This window comes from Nannospalax galili, unplaced genomic scaffold, assembly GCF_000622305.1.
Source record: "Nannospalax galili isolate Female #2095 unplaced genomic scaffold, S.galili_v1.0 scaffold720, whole genome shotgun sequence".
Lineage (NCBI taxonomy): Eukaryota > Metazoa > Chordata > Mammalia > Rodentia > Spalacidae > Nannospalax > Nannospalax galili.
The window spans coordinates 651,716-669,723 of record NW_008346927.1 but is presented as its reverse complement, the minus strand read 5'-3'; the positions used below and the strand labels follow the sequence as shown (position 1 = coordinate 669,723).

At 38.9% G+C, this 18,008-nt stretch overlaps 1 pseudogene; it reads right to left on the bottom strand.

The window, feature by feature from the left end:
- Positions 1 to 5,055: 5,055 nt before the first annotated feature.
- LOC103742330 lies at positions 5,056 to 6,345 on the bottom strand (annotated as a pseudogene).
- Between the last annotated feature and the right edge of the window lie 11,663 nt (positions 6,346 to 18,008).

Sequence of the window (18,008 nt, the reverse complement as noted above, 5' to 3'; positions counted from 1 at the left end):
ATTCGAAGTTAAAGTAATTCAGCAAATCCAGCCCTTTCTCTGACACCATCAATTGGCATGGAGGTAGAGGACACAGTGCGTTCAAGAGTCAGCCTCACTCATAACCCGCCACCATGGTCATGAAAAGCATTGCTGCTAGAGGTAAAATGGATGTTAATAATGGCTTTACAAGAAGTGCTGAAGACTGTCCTAAGCCATTATGGGAACACATGGAACAGCAGAGCTGCCAAAGCCTTTGACAGGAGAGAGCCAAGCCCATCTTTGAGTGCTTGCATCCAGTTGTGGTATGTCAAGTTTACGGAGGCCCTTTGTGTTGAGCATGAAGTCAAACAAATTCAGGATAATAATAACAAGAACCCAGGGGAATGGGCAGTTCTCTGCAAACTTCACTGAGAAGGGAAACACAGTAAAGTGGGTGGTTGAAGTTGGGTAGTCATTAAGGACTGTGGGAAAGAATCTCAGGCTAAGTATGCCATAGGAGAATACTTTGAATGCAAGAGACGAACAGGGATGTGGAGATAGCACAGTGGGTAAAGCACTTGCCAACAGGCATAGGACCTGCATTGGGATTGCTGGCACCCATGTAAAACCTGACACTGTAGCACATCTGCAATACCAGCACTCCTATTCGAGCTAGGAGGAAGAAACAGAAGATTTCCAGTCACTGGCAGGTGGCCTAGACTGCTGTTAGCAGGCAAACAACAAGAGACCCTGTCTCAAGCAAGGTGAAAGGTGAGGGCAGGGTACCCAAGGTTGTTCTCTGACCTTCATGCCATAGTAGTCAGCCTTTGTCTGCACTCACACACGAACATGTGCACACACACACACACACACATTGTACACACAAAAATATAAGATCATTTTGTTTAAAATACCAAATCTTATATAATTATATATACAACAAAGTTGAATGAATAACGTGATTAAAGTAATCAGGAGATGCCTCCCTGTGCAAACTTGTGAATTTCAGAAAGACAGGGATCACGTATTATTGCTAATTTTGATACTCTGTTTGATTAGCACATAGGTATTCAGCAAGTACTTGCAAAACAAATGAACTCATTTTTCCATCTTATTAGTGAGGTCTCTTCATTATTAAATGATCTAAACCGAAGCATGGAGCTGACATTCTAGACTATTATGCAAGCCTGCTTCTCTGCGAGATGGAAGGGCAGGTATCAGAAAGTTCCGCTGCTCGTTGAATTAAGATCTACTAAATATATGAGACATTCACTACAAGGAAAGGGAATTTATACTCTTAATTGGAAATTTTAAAGTATATATAATATCACATCAGCTCACTAAAACATGAAAAGCCTGGCTGTAACATTAAATATTTAGATTTTGAGAAGACATCAACATGTCATTTCTGCTGCACCAGTGACCTTTACTCAAATGTTACAGCACTATAATTGAAGGCTTGCAGAAGCAGCAAATGAATGTAGGATCCAGTTGTAAGTATGTAAGAAGACTGAGATCAATATTATGCTATTATTGCTGGGTTTGCACATCAGAGGTGCCATTTGAGGCAATGTCAAGAGGCCACAGTGGAAAGTCAGAACACTCAGCAAACAGCTGCTCTCTCTCTAAGATGCCAGTCAATGGGTACTAAATACTTTTCTTTCTAGACAAGTGTGTGTTGAGTTTTCATTGAAAAAGCTCATATTTATCTTTTGCACCCTGGACTTGTTGTAGATTGTATAATTACCCAGTGATCGAGAGTCCAGGACCAGTTAGTTGTTTCTGAATGTCTTTGGCTACCAAGCCCTGACATTGCTTTGCACACACGATACATTGACTTAGCAATGTCCCAGAAAGTAACATCAGCAGAAGAAGCCAGAAGAATTCCTGAGGAGCAGACACAACAATCAGTTATGGTTCCAGCAGGCAACATCTGATTTTGTATCTCTTGAATGATGCATCCAATTGCCCTGGCACAAGAGCTCATGGAGCATAAGTGCCCCTCCTTGTAGTTCAGCCATAGGAGAGTGGGAATGTGTCACTGAAGTGTAGCAATGGTTACTATAGTTACAATCATACATGCTACGTTGCAGGTCACCACCTGTATATGGTCACCCAAATATGAAAAAGATCCAGTCTTGGGGTTGGAGAGATGGCTCAGTGCTTAAGAGCACTGGCTGCTCTTGCAGAGGACCTGGGTTCAAGTCCTACCATCTACATAGCAGTGAACAACCATCCATAACTCCAGTTCCAAGGGATCTGACGCCCTCTTCAGACCTTTGCAGGCACTGTACAACATAGGTGCACCTACCTACGTGTGGGCAATACACTCATACACATAGAATAAAATAAAAAAATATTAAAAAAGAGAAAGATCCAATCTCAAAAAAAAGATTCTAATCTAGGAAAGGGGAAGTGGTAAATTTAGCTATTAGTGTTGCCTGAAAGTGGACTTTTGAAGTAACCAAGAACTAAAATATTCCTACATTGTGAAGTTTGGAAAGTCAGAACTGGTTTTTGACAGCCAGTATTTTTGAGATGCCAGAAAAACTCCAGATCTGGTCTCTGTACAAACTAGAAAGCATGCTGGGATTCATACAGTGTAAACTTCTGGAGCCAAGGGCAAACTGGAAGGAAGAATGGCTGAGCATGCTCCAGCAGCTCTAAGGGGACCTCGGAATCTCAGCTCTGGAAAGAATTTTCTGCAGAAGGTCTAAAGGGGCAGATCTTCTGCAAGGCAACATAGAAACTAACATATGATTTTATCCAAATAACCTGTCACAATTCCTTTGTTGGAGACGAATTATGTCTTCTTAGTGTTCTCCAATGCAAACCTGTCCATGATTTTGTTCAATCTTTTAATCAACTTATAAACATTTATTAAACAACTAACTTTACAAAGAACATGATAATACAGTCTAAGATGTGTAGACATACAAAAGAGACATGTTGTACTAAGAAATATAACAATGGCCTACTCATTTGATCATCTCTATCAGTATTGACATTACATTTTCATAGTACGTTCATTAAGTAATGTATATTACATATACATATATAAAACTAATCATCCTACTTTCACTGACCATTGGTCCTATTTTATAGATAAAGAAATTAAAGCACAGAAGATGCCTAAATCTGCATATATTTGCATGATGGAGCCCAGACTTGAACTTACATTGTTCGTACCAGGTCCACTTCCAGAATCATCTCTGGTTGCTGTTTTCCAACAGTGTTCTAATATCAAAAGTTTAGTTTTCTTAGAAACTAAATGGTGATCTTTCATTTCAAATTTAAACTGTTCTTGAAACTAAGTAGCACCTGCAGAATTTTGAAGAGAAATGACTTTCTTCCCTGTTTATCTGAATGAAGTAACAGAATCTTGTGGATTCTTGTCCTTCAAGTGCCTGATTAACTTCTCCAAAGTTCATGAACAGTCATAACTATAGGAAAACTATAAAGTGGATTTTTTTAGAATGTGTCCTCTAAGCAGAATAGTCGCCATCTTCATTAGATCACCTGTGCCTGCTTGTAAGATACCATCGTGATAGTGACACTCCCTCATAGAAAGACAGAATAGGGAGGCCACTGGACTGAGCAGCTGATATTCCAGTTGCTGTCTCTAGCACCTCAGGTATTTGTATACAATTTTTCCCTAATTGCACATGGCCTAGGGGGTCTCATGAGGTGCTAGAGCATAAATGCTAAGGAAGGTTAACTGAAGGGGGAGCTCTATCTCTGTGCCCATGGGGAAGTCATCACCCATGTTGAGCAAAGACCTTCTTGTGCAGCAACTTTGGGGTCCCCCATGCTCCTGTAAGCAACCTCTCACTCATGCTCAGTAAGCAAGCCTGATAAACTCATTGGTTCCTCAGGGTTAACTGTGGTGGAATCATACTTTGGTTTGTCACTGGGACCTTATAAGGATGGGGTAGACATTGTTTTTGTCTCCAGAGGAATTCTCAAAACATGAGTAAAGCTTGTTTTTATTGCTTCAAATTTGCTGTAACACCAGCACATTTATAGACTTTCCCTTCTCCATAAGGATGCCTGGCTTAAGAAGAGATCTAAACTTTATTTGTAGTAAGGCACAGTTGAATTCACTCAGTAACAAATATATTCTAAATGAATGTGCTTAACTGATTACAATTTGAAATACTCTGAGGAAAACTTAAAAGAAACATGTACTTTAAAATGAAAGTCCCTCATATAAATCACTAACTCCCAGGCTGTATCTGTGAGACATGAGAAAATGGTTAATGGGAACAGGGACCATGCCATTATGTTCACACAGGGGAACTATAAAATGCTGCTTTAAAGTAGTTTCAGCAAGACTATTAAATTTGGACACTCTTTATGGCCAATGAATAGAACAGGTCATTTGTCTTTGTTACTGGGTCAACATTTTTTAATGTCCAGTATGATCAGTGAGTCAGAGCTAAATGCTTTGACCAATACTGAAAATTAAAAGCCAGAGATCAGGGGCAGCTTCTTTCAAAACCAGATTCCTCCAGGAAAAACTATTAATGTGAAAGGTTGTTCAGTGCACCGAGAAACCTGCCAGCTCTCCCATTCTCATGGTTCAAGGTCTGTAACCTTTGCAAACTACACCCTTGCTCCTTGTGCTTGGCTGTATACATGAAGATCTAGTCCAGGGACATCCTCAAAGTGCTGCCCCCGAAGGCCTGCCTCTACCTCGTCTACTTAGGAGTCAGTCTTTCCAATTCCATGAGAACAATGACAACAGAATAGTGAATGGATGGCCTTATTATAATTTCAATAGAAGCCCAGATGCTGAGCACGAGTAGGCCCAAACCCATTAGATAGATACCATCGGTTCAGAAGTGGGACACTGTATCTTTTTGCGGGGGAGGGAAACAGGGTGGTCAAAGCCTTTATTAATGTTATTACTATGCAAGCTAGAAATGGTCTCTTCCCAACAAAACATATATCCTTTGTTAAGACAAGTTGTAAAGCCTCAAATGTTAGAACCGTTTCAGTAAATCATTTGTTTCTGGTAACCCACAGTCATGTTAATCAGTCTAGTGCTAAACTTTATCAGTTGGACTGTTACCATCACACTAGTAGACAATTTTAAAATTTTCCACAGAATAAAACTATAATGACTTCGATTGATTTTTCTACTTCAATTTCTCTGCCAGGCATCCTCAGGAGTTCATAGGGCAACAGGTGTTCTGACACAGGAACTTTGAGAGGATGTGACAGCAGTTCCTCCAGCTTTTGAACTGTTATAGAATCAGCAGCTGCTTCATGAGTACTTTCTGTTCAAGTTGGTTTGTGTGTTTATCCTCAGTGTTAGTAGCTGACTCTTGAGTGTAAGTGGCTGCTGTACTTTGAGTTCTTCATCTTTGGGTGTACCATGTTTGTGACAGAAAAGCTGTTGCCCAGAATGGGCTCGAGAAACTGCATTTGGCCTGGTTTTGTCTGGATCCTGATGTCCACTGGCCTGGTTCTGCTCATTCCCAAAGGCTTTTTGGTGCAACTGAGCTCTGCTCCGTTCCTTTCCTCTGGGAGAATCTGACACCTATCCGTGGTCTTCAGCTGACCAGTTCTGGAGTTGATGATCTGCCAAGTTATCTCTGATGCTTTGTCTCCTTCAGTCAGAGGGTTTATGGTGCAAGACAGAGCTTTCAGGCTCTGTAACTCTTCTAGCATGGTGACAAATGATCCTTCTGATAGTCTTTGTCATTTACTGTGAGGTACTCCGAGGACAGGAACATTAATGTACTGTATCCAATTCTAACATCTGGGAAATGTAGAGAAGAAAGTCCAATGTAAAAAAGAGTTAGCTGTGCTAATCTGGGCAGAGACACTATGAGGCACAACTTGTTTTCAGCAAATAATGGGTTAGAAGGAAGGTCTAGTACCCTAACTGCCTACATAGCATCAGATGACCTTTCCAAAATGAAAATACAGTTAGGCTTGAGATAAAGTTCCTCAAGGACTGGCCACTCAGGGGCACAGTGGAACACCTCATCCTATGTTATTCCTGTTTTACTCAAGACTAAAATCTTCAGTGTAGAAAATATTCCAGTCAGAGTCAGTGAGTCAGAAGGAAACTGTGGCCTATTTTTCAGTGTGAGAGAGTCTCCAGGTCTTTGAGCTCATCTGCATTGTGGATCACTGCATCCCATGACAACAGAGGCTTTTTGATGAGTCTACAACACTAGTATTGGGGCACGCTTCATCGGGGCTTCCTTTTCCCCCAGCATAACTCACTGCACATTTGCTCAGGGGAATGCTTTATGATACTCTCAGCTGACTCTGATTCTTTATAATACAGTCAAAACGAGTTTGTATTTACTGACATCCAACTTTTTTTAATAGACCAGTGTAGCGTTTTCCTGTTTTAGCAATTTTCATACAATATATTTTGATTGTATTTAAGTCCTCTCCCTTACTCACACATCCTCTCACTACCACCCACCACCCAATTTAATATCCCCTCTTTCTCTGTCTTGCTCACTCTCTCTTACACTCTTGCTCTTGTTCTCGCTCTCACTCTCATCTAATTTGTGTCCCGGAATGTCCATAAGTATAAGTCCATCCACTGGAGCCTGGTTAACCTACCAAGAGTCACATACTTGGAAGAGACTTTCTGTCTCCCTCCCAGCAGCCATGGGTTGCCAATAGTACCTCAGGTAGGGTTGCAGTTTCTTACTCAGTTCCACACATCTATGCTGGGTCTTTGTCTGGGTTGAGCTTGCATGGGACTTGTGCATGCTGTCACTGTTGCTGTGAGTTTATGTGAGTAAGTGACCAGCTGTCTGGAAAACTGTTTCTTTGTGGTCATCTACCACCTCTGCTTTTACAACTTTCTACCCCCTTGTCCACAATGAGCCTTGGGAGGCAAAAGTGTGACATAGGTGTCCTATTAAGGGATAAACACTCTGGAGCCTCTTACTCTCTGTACTTTGGCCAGTTGTGGTAATCAGCATCTGCTGCATAAAGAAACCTCTCTACTGAGAGTTGAGAGATGCATTAATCTATGGGTATAACAATAAGTCATTAGGAGTCAGTTTAATATTATATCTATTTATCAGAAAACTAGTATGAGGCTCTCCCCTGTGTGCTGTGACTTCTCTAGTTTCAGGTTCCTAAGCCTGATATCAATGTCAGGTATGGGCTCCATCCTAGGAAGAGGACCTTACATACAATTAGAAAGTAGATGGTTACTCCCATAATATTTGTGCCATTACTTTACTGATGGGCATATCTTGTCAGGCCAGTGGTTGAAGTTCACAGAATTCACAACCAGGTAAGGTTGATGATTAATTTTCTCTTTAGAAAGCTTGCATAGCACCTTGCAGCACAATGAAAGTTAGCCAGTAGAGATGAGGCTTTGAAGTCAGCACCAGGTTGATTTTTTTCTTGTCTGTTCTACAGTTCATGTATGTAGTATCTTCAACAATAGGGTCTTACTGTGAAGTTCTGGTGGGTATCCAAGAGCATGGACACTGGCCAGTATTGTTTGAGGGTCTATAATATTCCTGGTCAACAGTTTCAAAAGAGGAAGTCCATTCCTGGCATTGGGCTTTTACGTTGATAGCCTATGGTATCTAGTAAGGGTAATGTCATCCTGTTATAAGGTAATTAACTCCCTTTCATCTCTTTTTACAATGCATAGATACATACTTTAGGAAGCTTCTGTAGTGGTAGGTTTCCATTTCTAAAGGTCTTTAGTGTTACTTATCCCTCCCCATAGTCCCTCCTCTGCCCTGTCCTTCCACTCCTAACCCTATGCAACCCTTCTTACTTTATTATTCCCCTTTCTCCCTTTTTATCACTGCATTCTACCACCTCTCCCAGGAAGCATTCCCCATGCCATGGTCATTTACTAGTTTCCTGAGGTTCTCTGGAGTTTTAAATTGAAACATGCACATCTAAGATTTGAAAACTAGCACCCAATGATGAAAGAGAACATGTGATATTTGTCTTTCTGGGTCTGGGTTACCTCACTCAGGATGATTATTTCCAGATCCATCCCTTTACCTGTGAATTTTATAATTTCATTTTTAAGAGCTGAATAATATTCCATGTGTGTATGTATCACACCTTCATTATCCATTCATCAGTTGATGCACATCTAGATTGTTTTCAGTTTCTGGCTATTCCAAAAAGGGTAGCAATGCACATGGATGAAAAGCAACTTCTACAGCAATGTATAGAGTCTTTTGGGTATATGCCCAAGAGTGATATGGCTGGATCATATGGTAGATGATCTAGCTTCTTGAAGAATCTATACACTGATTTCCATAGTGGCAGTACCAGCTTGTACTCCCACCAGCAGTGGACAGGAGTTCCCCTTTCTCCACCTCCTGACCAGCATCTGTCATTTTTGTTTGTTTGGTTTTTGGATCATAGCCATTCTGAGTAGGACAAGATAAATATCAAAGTGGTTTTAATTTGCATTTCCCTGATGACTAAAGATGTGGAACATTTTTATAAGTATTTCTCAGTCCATTTGTGTTTCATCTTTAGAGAATCCCCTGTTCAACTCTTTTCCCCAATTTTTAATTGGGTTGTTTTTTATGTTTAATTTTTGAGTTCTTTGTAGTCTAGATGCTAATCTTCTGCCAGAGGTATAGCTACTGAAGATTTTTTCCCATTCAATAGGTTGCCTCTTCACTCAAATGATAGTATTACTTGCTGTACAGAAGCTTTTTAGTTTCATGAGGTTTCATTTGTCAGTTGTTGGACTTAATGCTTACGCTACAGGAGTCTTGTTCAGAAAGTCCTTTCCTGTGCCTATAAGTTACAATGTAGTCCCTACTTTTTCCTCTAATTCAGAGTATTGGGTCTTATGTTAAGGAAGGTCCTTGATTCATTTTGAGTTGACTTTTGTGCGTGGTGAGAGATAGGGATCACTTTCCTTACTGTGCATGCCGCTATCCTGTTTGACCAGCACCATTTGTTGAACCATGCCATCTTTTCTCCAATATGGATTTGTGGCTCCTTTGTCAAAAACCAGGTGACTGTAAATATGTGGACTTAAATCTGGGTCCTCAGTTCTATTCTGCTGATCAATGTTTCTGTTTTTATGTTAGTACAATGCTGTTTTGTTACTGTAGCTCTGTAGTATAATTTGAGATCAGGGATGGTAATGCTTCCAGCAGTTCCTTTATTGTTCAGGATTATTGTTCAGTTCATTTTTTTGTTCAAGGCTTTTTGTGTTTCCAAATGAAATTTAAGATTATTTTTTCAATTTCTGTGAAGAATTGTGTTGGAATTTTAATGTGTATTGTATTGAATGTGTAGATTGCTTGTTTTTATTATACAAGTCCTTCACTTCCTTGGTTAGATATATTCCAAGATATTTTATGTTTTTTTGAGGCTACTATGAATGTGATTGTTTCCTAGATTTCTTTCTTGATATGTTTGTTGTTGATATAGGAAGGCTACTGATTTGGAGGTGTTAATTTTATGTCTTGCTATGCTACTGAATCTATCTGAATGCACTTATCAGCTCTAGGAGATTTTTATTTTTTGGTGGAATCTTTTCTGCCTTTTATGTGTAGACTCATATCATCTGCAAATAAGGATACCTTGACTTCTTCTTTTCCAGTTTGTATCCGTTTATCTCCTTTGTCTTCTTACTCTAGCTAAGATTTCAAGTACTATCCTGAATAGGAATGGAGAGAGTGGACATCCTTGTCTTGTTCCTGATTTTAATAGGAATGTTTTCTCCATTAACTATGATGTTGGCTTGTGGGCTTATGGTATATTGCATTTACTATGTTGAGATATGTCCCCTGTATCCCTAGATTTCCATGAAGTTTATCATGAATGGATACTGAATTTTATCAAAGGACTTTTGTGCATCTAATGAGATGGTCATGTGGTTTCTGTCCTTGAGTCTGTTGATGTGATGGATTACATTTATTGATTTATGTATGTTGAACCATCCCTGTATCTCTGGGATGAAGCCAACTTGATCATGGTAGATAATCTTTTTGATGTATTCTTGCATTCAGTTTGTGAGCATTTTATTGAGAATTTTTGTGCCTATGTTCACCAGAGTGATTCCTCTATAATTTTCTTTTTTGTTGGGTCTTTGTCTGGTTTGAGCATTAGAGTAATACTGGCTTCATAGAAGAATTTGGGAGTGTTCAATTTCTATTTTACAGAGTAACTTGAGGAGTATTGGTATTAGTTCTCTTTTGAAGGTTTGATAAAATTTTGTTCTGTATCCATCTGGTCCTGGGCTCTTTTTAGTCAGGAGATTTTTGATTATTGCATCTATCTAGTTAGTTCTTATGGGTTTGTTTAAGCTATTTATGTCATTTTGACTTAATTTTGATAAGCCATACATATGTAGAAATTTGTCCATTTCTTTTAGATTTAGTAGTTTAGTAGAATATAGATATTTAGAGTATGTCCTTATGATTTTCTGATGTTCCTCCAATTACATTGTAATGTTTCTCTTTTCATATCGGGGCTTGTTAATTAGGTTCCCTTTCTCTTTCCTTTGGTTAATTTGGCTAAAGGTTTGTCAATCTTATTCATCTTTTCAAAGAACCAACTCTTTGTTCTTTGAGACTTGTATTATTTTCTTCCTTTCTATTTCATTAATTTCAGCCTTGATTTTACTACGCTTTTTGCGCATTATTTGTTCTTGTTTTTCCGAGGCTGTTAGGTACATCATTAATTTATTTATATGAGATGGTCCTAATTTTCTGGTTTAAGCACTTAATGCTATAAATTTTCTTCTTAGGACTGCCTTCATTATGTCCAAAAGTTTTTGATATGTTGTGTTTTCATTTTCATCCTATTCTAAGAATTTTTCAATTTCCTCCTTGATTTCTTATGTGATCCAATTTTCATTCAGTAATGCACTGTTTAGCTTCCATGAGTTGTGTGCTTGTTCCCATGTTCTTGATATCTAGTCTTATTCCTTTATGGTCTGGCAGAATATAGGATGATATCTCAATTTTTCTAAATTTGGGGAGCCTTGCTCTGTGTCCTAATATGTGGTGAATTTTAGAGAATGTACCACAGGCTGCTGAGAAGAAAGCGTATTTATTGGTGTTTGAGTGGGATGTTCTGTAGATGTCTGTTAGGTCTGTTTGGTTTGTGGTGTCATTTAACTCCACAGTTTCTCTGTTTCTTTTTTCTCTGGTTGACATGTCTATTGGTGACAGTGGGATATTGATGTCATCTGTTAACACTGTGTTGGAGTCAATGTGAGATTTTAGATCTATTAAAGTTTCTTTTATGAAATTTAGTGTTCCTATGTGTGGTGCAATGATGTTTAGGATTGTAATATCTTCCTGGTATAGTTTTTCTTTAATGAGTATGAAATGATCTTCTGATTAGTTTTAGATTGAAGTATATTTTGTTGGATATCAGTATATCTTCACCTGCTTGTTTCTTAGTTCTGTTTGCTTTGAATGTTTTGTCCATTCATCTACCCTAAGGAGGTGTTGGTTATTATTGGTGAGGTGTATTTCTTGGTGGCAGCAAATTGGTGGATCCTGTTTTCTAATCCAAACAGTTAGTCTGTGTCTTTTTAATTGGGAGTTGAGACCATTAACACTGAGAGTTATTATTAACCAATGTTTATTAATTCCTGTTATGTTGAAATTATAGAGCTGTTTTCATAGGCCTCTTTTGGTTGACTGTTCTTTGATAATTTATGTATTCTTTTGTCCTCTTAAGAGTGTTTAATCTTCTCTTCAGACAAAAGTATTCCATGTAATATTCTCTGTAGGTGTGGTTTTGAGGAGATAAATTCCTTAAATCTGCTTTTATCTTGGAAAGTTTGCCCTCTCTCCTTCAATAACAACTAATAGTTTTCTGGGTATAGTCTGGGCTGGAATCTCTGTTCTTTCATGACCTCTATGACATTGGTCCAAATTCTTCTAGCTTTCATTGTCTCCATTGAAAATGGTTATTCTGATGGGCCTTATATTTGACTTGATCTTTCTCTTTCACAGCTTTCAATATATTTTCTTTGTGTCTTGACTATTATATGATGTGAATAGTTTCTTTTCTGATCCTGTGAACTTGATGTTCTGTATACCTCTTTTACCTTGATAGGTATCTCTCTATATCTGGGAAATTTTCTTCTATGCTTTTATTAAAAATATATTTTTTGTCTTTGACCTGGGTTTCTTCTCCTTCTTCTATGCCTATAATTAGTAGATTTGGTCTCTTTACAATATCCTGGAGGTCTTTCATATTCTCTTCCTGGGTTATTTAGAATTGACATTTTCTTTAATTGAGCAATGCTTTCCCCAAGCTTGTCGTCAAGATCTGATATTCTCCATTTCGTTTCCTTTACTTCCTTTTGCTTCTTTCCTCTAGGCTTTTTGAGTTCCTGAATTTTTTATTTCAAATTTTCAGTTTGGCTTTTCTGCAGAGATTCTATCTCTTTGCTGAATTCTAATTTTGTCTTTTGAATTGTTTTTGGTAATTCATTCAACGTTTCATTCACTCTTTTATTCATATCCTCTTTGAGTTCCTTGAAAATATTTATAATTGCTATTCTAAAATCACTTTCCTGTGCATTCACTAGGTTGCCACTCTCAAGAAACATTAAGGTGGGGTTGCTCATTTCTGTAACATACATAATATCTTGGTTATTTATGTTGTTTGTGTTTTTTTAAATCATGTCCAGGCACCTGAACTTGTGTGGTGGTATTTCTTGGTTAGGGTAAGTGTTCTCATCTTTGTTGAATGTTTGTTTGAATATTTGTTTGCTATTTCCCCAACTTGACAGGTTATACTCCTGGTGAGTAGTGCTTAGTGTTCACATTTGGGGCCACTTCATGGTGATGTGAACATGCAGTGAAAGAAGTGTTTTGAGTTCAGTTAGGGATAGTTGCAATATTCCTCCAAGTCAGTGTTCCATTGTTATGGGCAACATTTTAAGAAAGACAAAATGATTCAGAAGACAACAGGCAAAGAAAAGTCTGGAAGGATGGTCACACGGTCAAGAAGAGAAAGTGTACAGGTTGAAATGGGTACTACCTTCAAGAAGTTTTGTGGAAGAGAGAGTTGGGTTACTCTGTAATTTTCTGTTTTTATGAGACAGGTCTCCCTGTGGCCAACTGTCCTGGAACTCACTATGTAGACCAGGATCGCCTCATTCTCACAAAGATCTGCCTATATCTGCCTCCGTAGTGCTGGGATTAAAGCTGTGTGCTACCAGGCCTGGCTGTTACTCTGCAGAATTGCGAACTTCAGGGCTAAGACTTGAGTATATATAGAATCTTAAGAGATAACACAGCCCCAGTAAAAGCAAGGGCAGAAGGCTGATCTAGTCAAGAGAATTTACTGCCCAAGAAGTGATGAACTCCAATCATGAATTATGTTGAGAGAAAAATCCAAAATTCCAAAATCTGAAATCTTTCAATGGTATTTAATGAGAGATTATCATTAGGACCTAAGCAAAAACCCAAGTTGGGGAAGAAGGGGTATATGTTTGTGAATATTTTGCTTAGATGTTACTTGCCATAAAGTTTAATGTACATCTATATCTAATTATTTTCCATAAAAAGACAAAAAAAACCTTCCCATTACAGCATATGAAGTAGTAGTTCTAAAGACAACTGTACAACTTTAAAGTGATGAATACTGATCGTGTAACATTGCATTTGTTTGAGTTTATTGTAATCTTTTATGTTATAGTACAGCTGAAAATTATATTTTTGTAGGAGCTTACATATCACTTTCATAGAAATTACTACAGTTTGAGATATCACTGATATAATTCAGCCTGATAAAACATAATTGCTAAGTAAACTCTTAAAGAATTAGAAACAGGGCTGGAGAGATGGCTCAGTGGTTAAGAAAACTCGTTCTTGCAGAAGACCCGGGTTCGAATCCCAGCACCCACATGGCAGCTAACAACTGTCCATAACTCCAGTCCCAGGGGATCCAATAGCCTCTTCTGACCTCCAAGGGCATCGCACAACCTGGGTGTACTTACCTACATGCAGGCAATACACATACATACATAAAATAAAAATAAATAAATGAATTAAAAAATTTTAAAAGTTTTTTAAAAAAGAATTAGAAACACATCTGAAAGCATCTTTCCCTTATATTATTTTCCAAGCAAGATAAACATGACTGCAAAATTAATTTTAAGATATAATGCCAAATATCGTTTTCCAAAATCTTAGTTCCCCCTATCCAGAACTTCTCTCTTTCTAGTTACCCAAGATCTATCTCTCCTTCAAAGCCAGATGCAAACCTTACCATGAAGCCTTCTTGACTGATTTGGCTTATTTTGAGTTGACACCATGGTCATCTGTATTGCTCAATATAGCCTCTATCACCTGCTTTCTATAATAGTTTTATTATCCCCTGTGCTGTGGTTTGACTATTAAATGTCCTTCATAGACTCATGTGTTCAAACGCCTAGTCCCCAGCTGGTGGCACTGTTTTGGAAGATTGTGAAACCTTCAGGAGATAGAGCCTTCTTGCTGGAAGAAGTAGATCATGGGGGTGGGGCTCGCCCCACTTCCTGTTCACTCTCTGGTTCCTGACTACTGATGTAATGTGACCGACCTGCTGGTTTCCTAATCTTGCATCCATGCTTTCCCCTCCATGATGAGATATATTCCCTCAAGCTGTAAGCCGGAATAGACCTTTCCTTCCATAAATTGCTTGTTGTCAGGTATTTTGTTACAGCAACAAGAAGGTACTAGTACATCCTGTGTATATTTAGTTTAATGGTGTTGTATTAAAATATGGGCTAGCATAGTATTTTGCACACTAAGCACATGGTAAATGCTGTATTTATTGACTAATTTGGGAAATTAATAGATGGAAAATAGGCTAGACAAAGAAGAATTCTAACCCAATTATCTTTGCTATATAATTAATTACTCTAAAATTAACAGCTTCATACTACCACTTACACTATACCCAATGTGGTCAGTCAGCAATTGGAAGGAGAACCTTGGGGCTGGGTTTTGCTCCATGGGAACTGCTGTCACTGATGAGAAGACTAAGGCTTCTACTAAGTCAGTGACATTGGTTAGAATTATCTGATTTGTCACTCACATGGCTAATGTTTGAGTGGGAATAATTCACAGTCTAAGACCTCAGACTAGAGCACTGAGCTCACCTGTGTGACTTGGCTTCTTCACAATGTAGTTACTAAGAAGAGACAGGCAGCACTCCCTGGCAACCAGCAGACAGCCTTTCTGAAGTCAGTGTCACCCCTACCATCCTCATTGGCTGAAACAGTGACAAGCCCACTCAGATTCCAAATCCCTCTTATGGGCAGAGGCTCTAGATTACATTTTCATGTACTACATGAGACAGGAAATACTGTTGCAACTACCTTTGAAAAGTACAGCTTACAAAGTTTAAATTCTTTGGAAAAAACAAAAGGACTACAATGGGTTGCAACTGACTACAAGATTTAGATATGCTCAGTCTGTGACCAAATGTTTTGGAACTAGATGGAGTCCAGGCCCAGAACATCTTGTTAATAACAACAGCAATAATACCCATCAATTGTTGACACACAGTTGAATAGTTACCAAGTGCCATGCAAGCATTTCTTAATTCTTCAAAACAACTTCATGATTAAGCACTTATGATTCCATTACCAACAGAAAAAGTTATATCACAAAGTGGCCAAATAACTTAGCCAAGGTCATGGAAGTCAGATTTTTATGACAGTCATATATATCTGTATCTGGAGTCCAGATTCATAACCCTGAAGCTATACTGACTCTAGAGGTGACATGGCCATCTTAAAGGGCTGAGTCTTTACGTGCTGGAGCTCTTTCTAAATGCCTGCATCTACCTATGGAAGGACACTTTTCAACACTGAGTCCCCTTGGAATGTGCTATATTGCTCCTGGTTCTGTGCAGCATGCATGAGTCACTCTGGAAAAATCGTAAATTTATCATTTATTTGGTGCCTTTCATCACAACTAGATCATAATTGCAGTCAAAGTGGCAAAAACACATCCAGGGCTGTTTTTATCTTCAAAGAGCATCTTTTGTTTTTATGTACGGATGGTACATTAGGGCTCATTCCTGTTCTAAAGCGGGGTTTATCATGACCTGTATTTAGAATAGGTTTACTCGAGTGCCTAAGTGATGGTTTTCTCCAATTTATGGTGCCAGACAAAATTGCTCTTCCTGCCAGAATTTTGCCCATCTAGTTAAGCACATACTAGCAAATCCTGAGATACTCCAAGGACCGATTAAAGAGAAACTGCCAACCCTTTGGAAATTAGAATTTCCACATAGATTTCCCTACAGCTATGCTTACCAATTTGTAGAAAGCTAAGAACAAATATTCCAAGCAGTGATTAACGGTCTTGAAGAAATTGCACACAAGCACGAAAGGGCTTGTTCAGCACATTAATCACAGAAGGTACAATTCTGGGAAAATGCTCCATGTTTCTCTCCTTGGAGGTTTAAATACAGCAATGAAACTAGCAGGCAGTGAAGTGATTTTTTCCCCCAGAAGAGGAATTAGGTTTCACTTTACTTTCAGCATTCTTTTAGTTTTACCAGACATCTATCCATTATATTACACAAGAACAGAAAGCCACAAATTGCCTAAAGGCAGGTGGTCGAGCTTTGAAGATACTCATACTCTCCTGCAATTAGAATCCCCCAAGCTGTTTCCCTGAACTTGACCTTTTTTATTTAGCATTGGAAAAGGAACAGAAAATGGTCTTCCCTTCTGCCTGAGCACTGGGGAATGCGGTACTCTGAACAGTAACCTAAAAGCCAAGAGACAAGAAAAGACATTTTAGGTCACGTGACAGCTGCTGAGCCCAACAGAACAGCATTTACTGAAAACATCTTGGATAGCTGTGGCGTGAAACATACAGAGCTTTTAGCGGGCACTGCTTCCTGGGAAGATTTTTAAGGATCCTGTTCTAAGACACTGTGTGGCTATATCAAAGCATAAGGTGCACATCTGGGACAATCGGAAAACAACTGGATGGAAAAAGAAGGAACGACAAAGCCACTGAGCTACAGCAATTCATGGGATGGAAGGATGAACTAGACAGTATTGTTAACTTGATTCTTTTAGGAAGTTAACAGAACAATGTATAGAGTACTTATTTCAAGTTTCCTAGATTGACAGAAAATGGGGGCTAGACAGAACCTCAAAGTAGCTTCCTGCACAGGCTCTGATTTTAAATTTTATCTTGTTTGATAAGAGGGCAGTAGATGAAGTAGACAATGACTTGAATGACGTTAGCTGCTGGCCTCCTAACTCCTGTGCGGTTGGCCTCCTAACTCCCATGCGCTTACCCTTCCTGTCACGCTTTTTAGCATCTGTACACTTTGAAGAAGTTGACAGTATTTTCAGAGAATGCATTTTCTTTCATTTATCTTCACACGGTGTGAGAAGCATTTGTTTACTTAAATGCACTTAAGTAGAGGAAGTTCAGTGTTTTAATGTTAGCTACATAGGTAGTGATCCAAACAAGACAAAACCATAGGCCTATAACTCTCTAGTCTATATTTTCCTACTGATGATGTCAGGTAAATATATTTTATAGTGGTGTGTGTGTGTGTGCATGTGCATGTGTGTGTGCGTGTGCACATGTGTGTGTGCGTGTGTGTGTGTGTGTGTGTGCATGTGAGCACATGTTCCAGGCACTTCTGTGGAAGTCAGAGGACAACCTTGGGTGTTGGTCCCCACTTTCACCTTGTTTGAACCTTGGTCTTTATTGTTTCTCATCTGCATAAGACAACCTGGTTGGTCCACAAGCTTCTGGGAACTCTGTCTCCGCCTCTCATGCCCTGTAAGAACAATGGAATTGCAGGTGCTAGCACTACACCCCCAACTTTTTAATGTGGGCTCTGGGGATTCAAATTCAGCCTCACTCCTGTGGAACAAGTGCTCTTGCCCACTGAGCCATCTCCCCAGCCTCAAAACAATGCTCTGTAAAACAAATCATGTAGGGAAAGAGCCCTTGATAGATAACAAAATAAAACATAAAACATAGCCTGTGGACACATAGAGCAGGCTATCACAGCTGGCAAAACATAAAGCCGGTTAACCAGTAAACCTCGATCTCTTTCCCTCT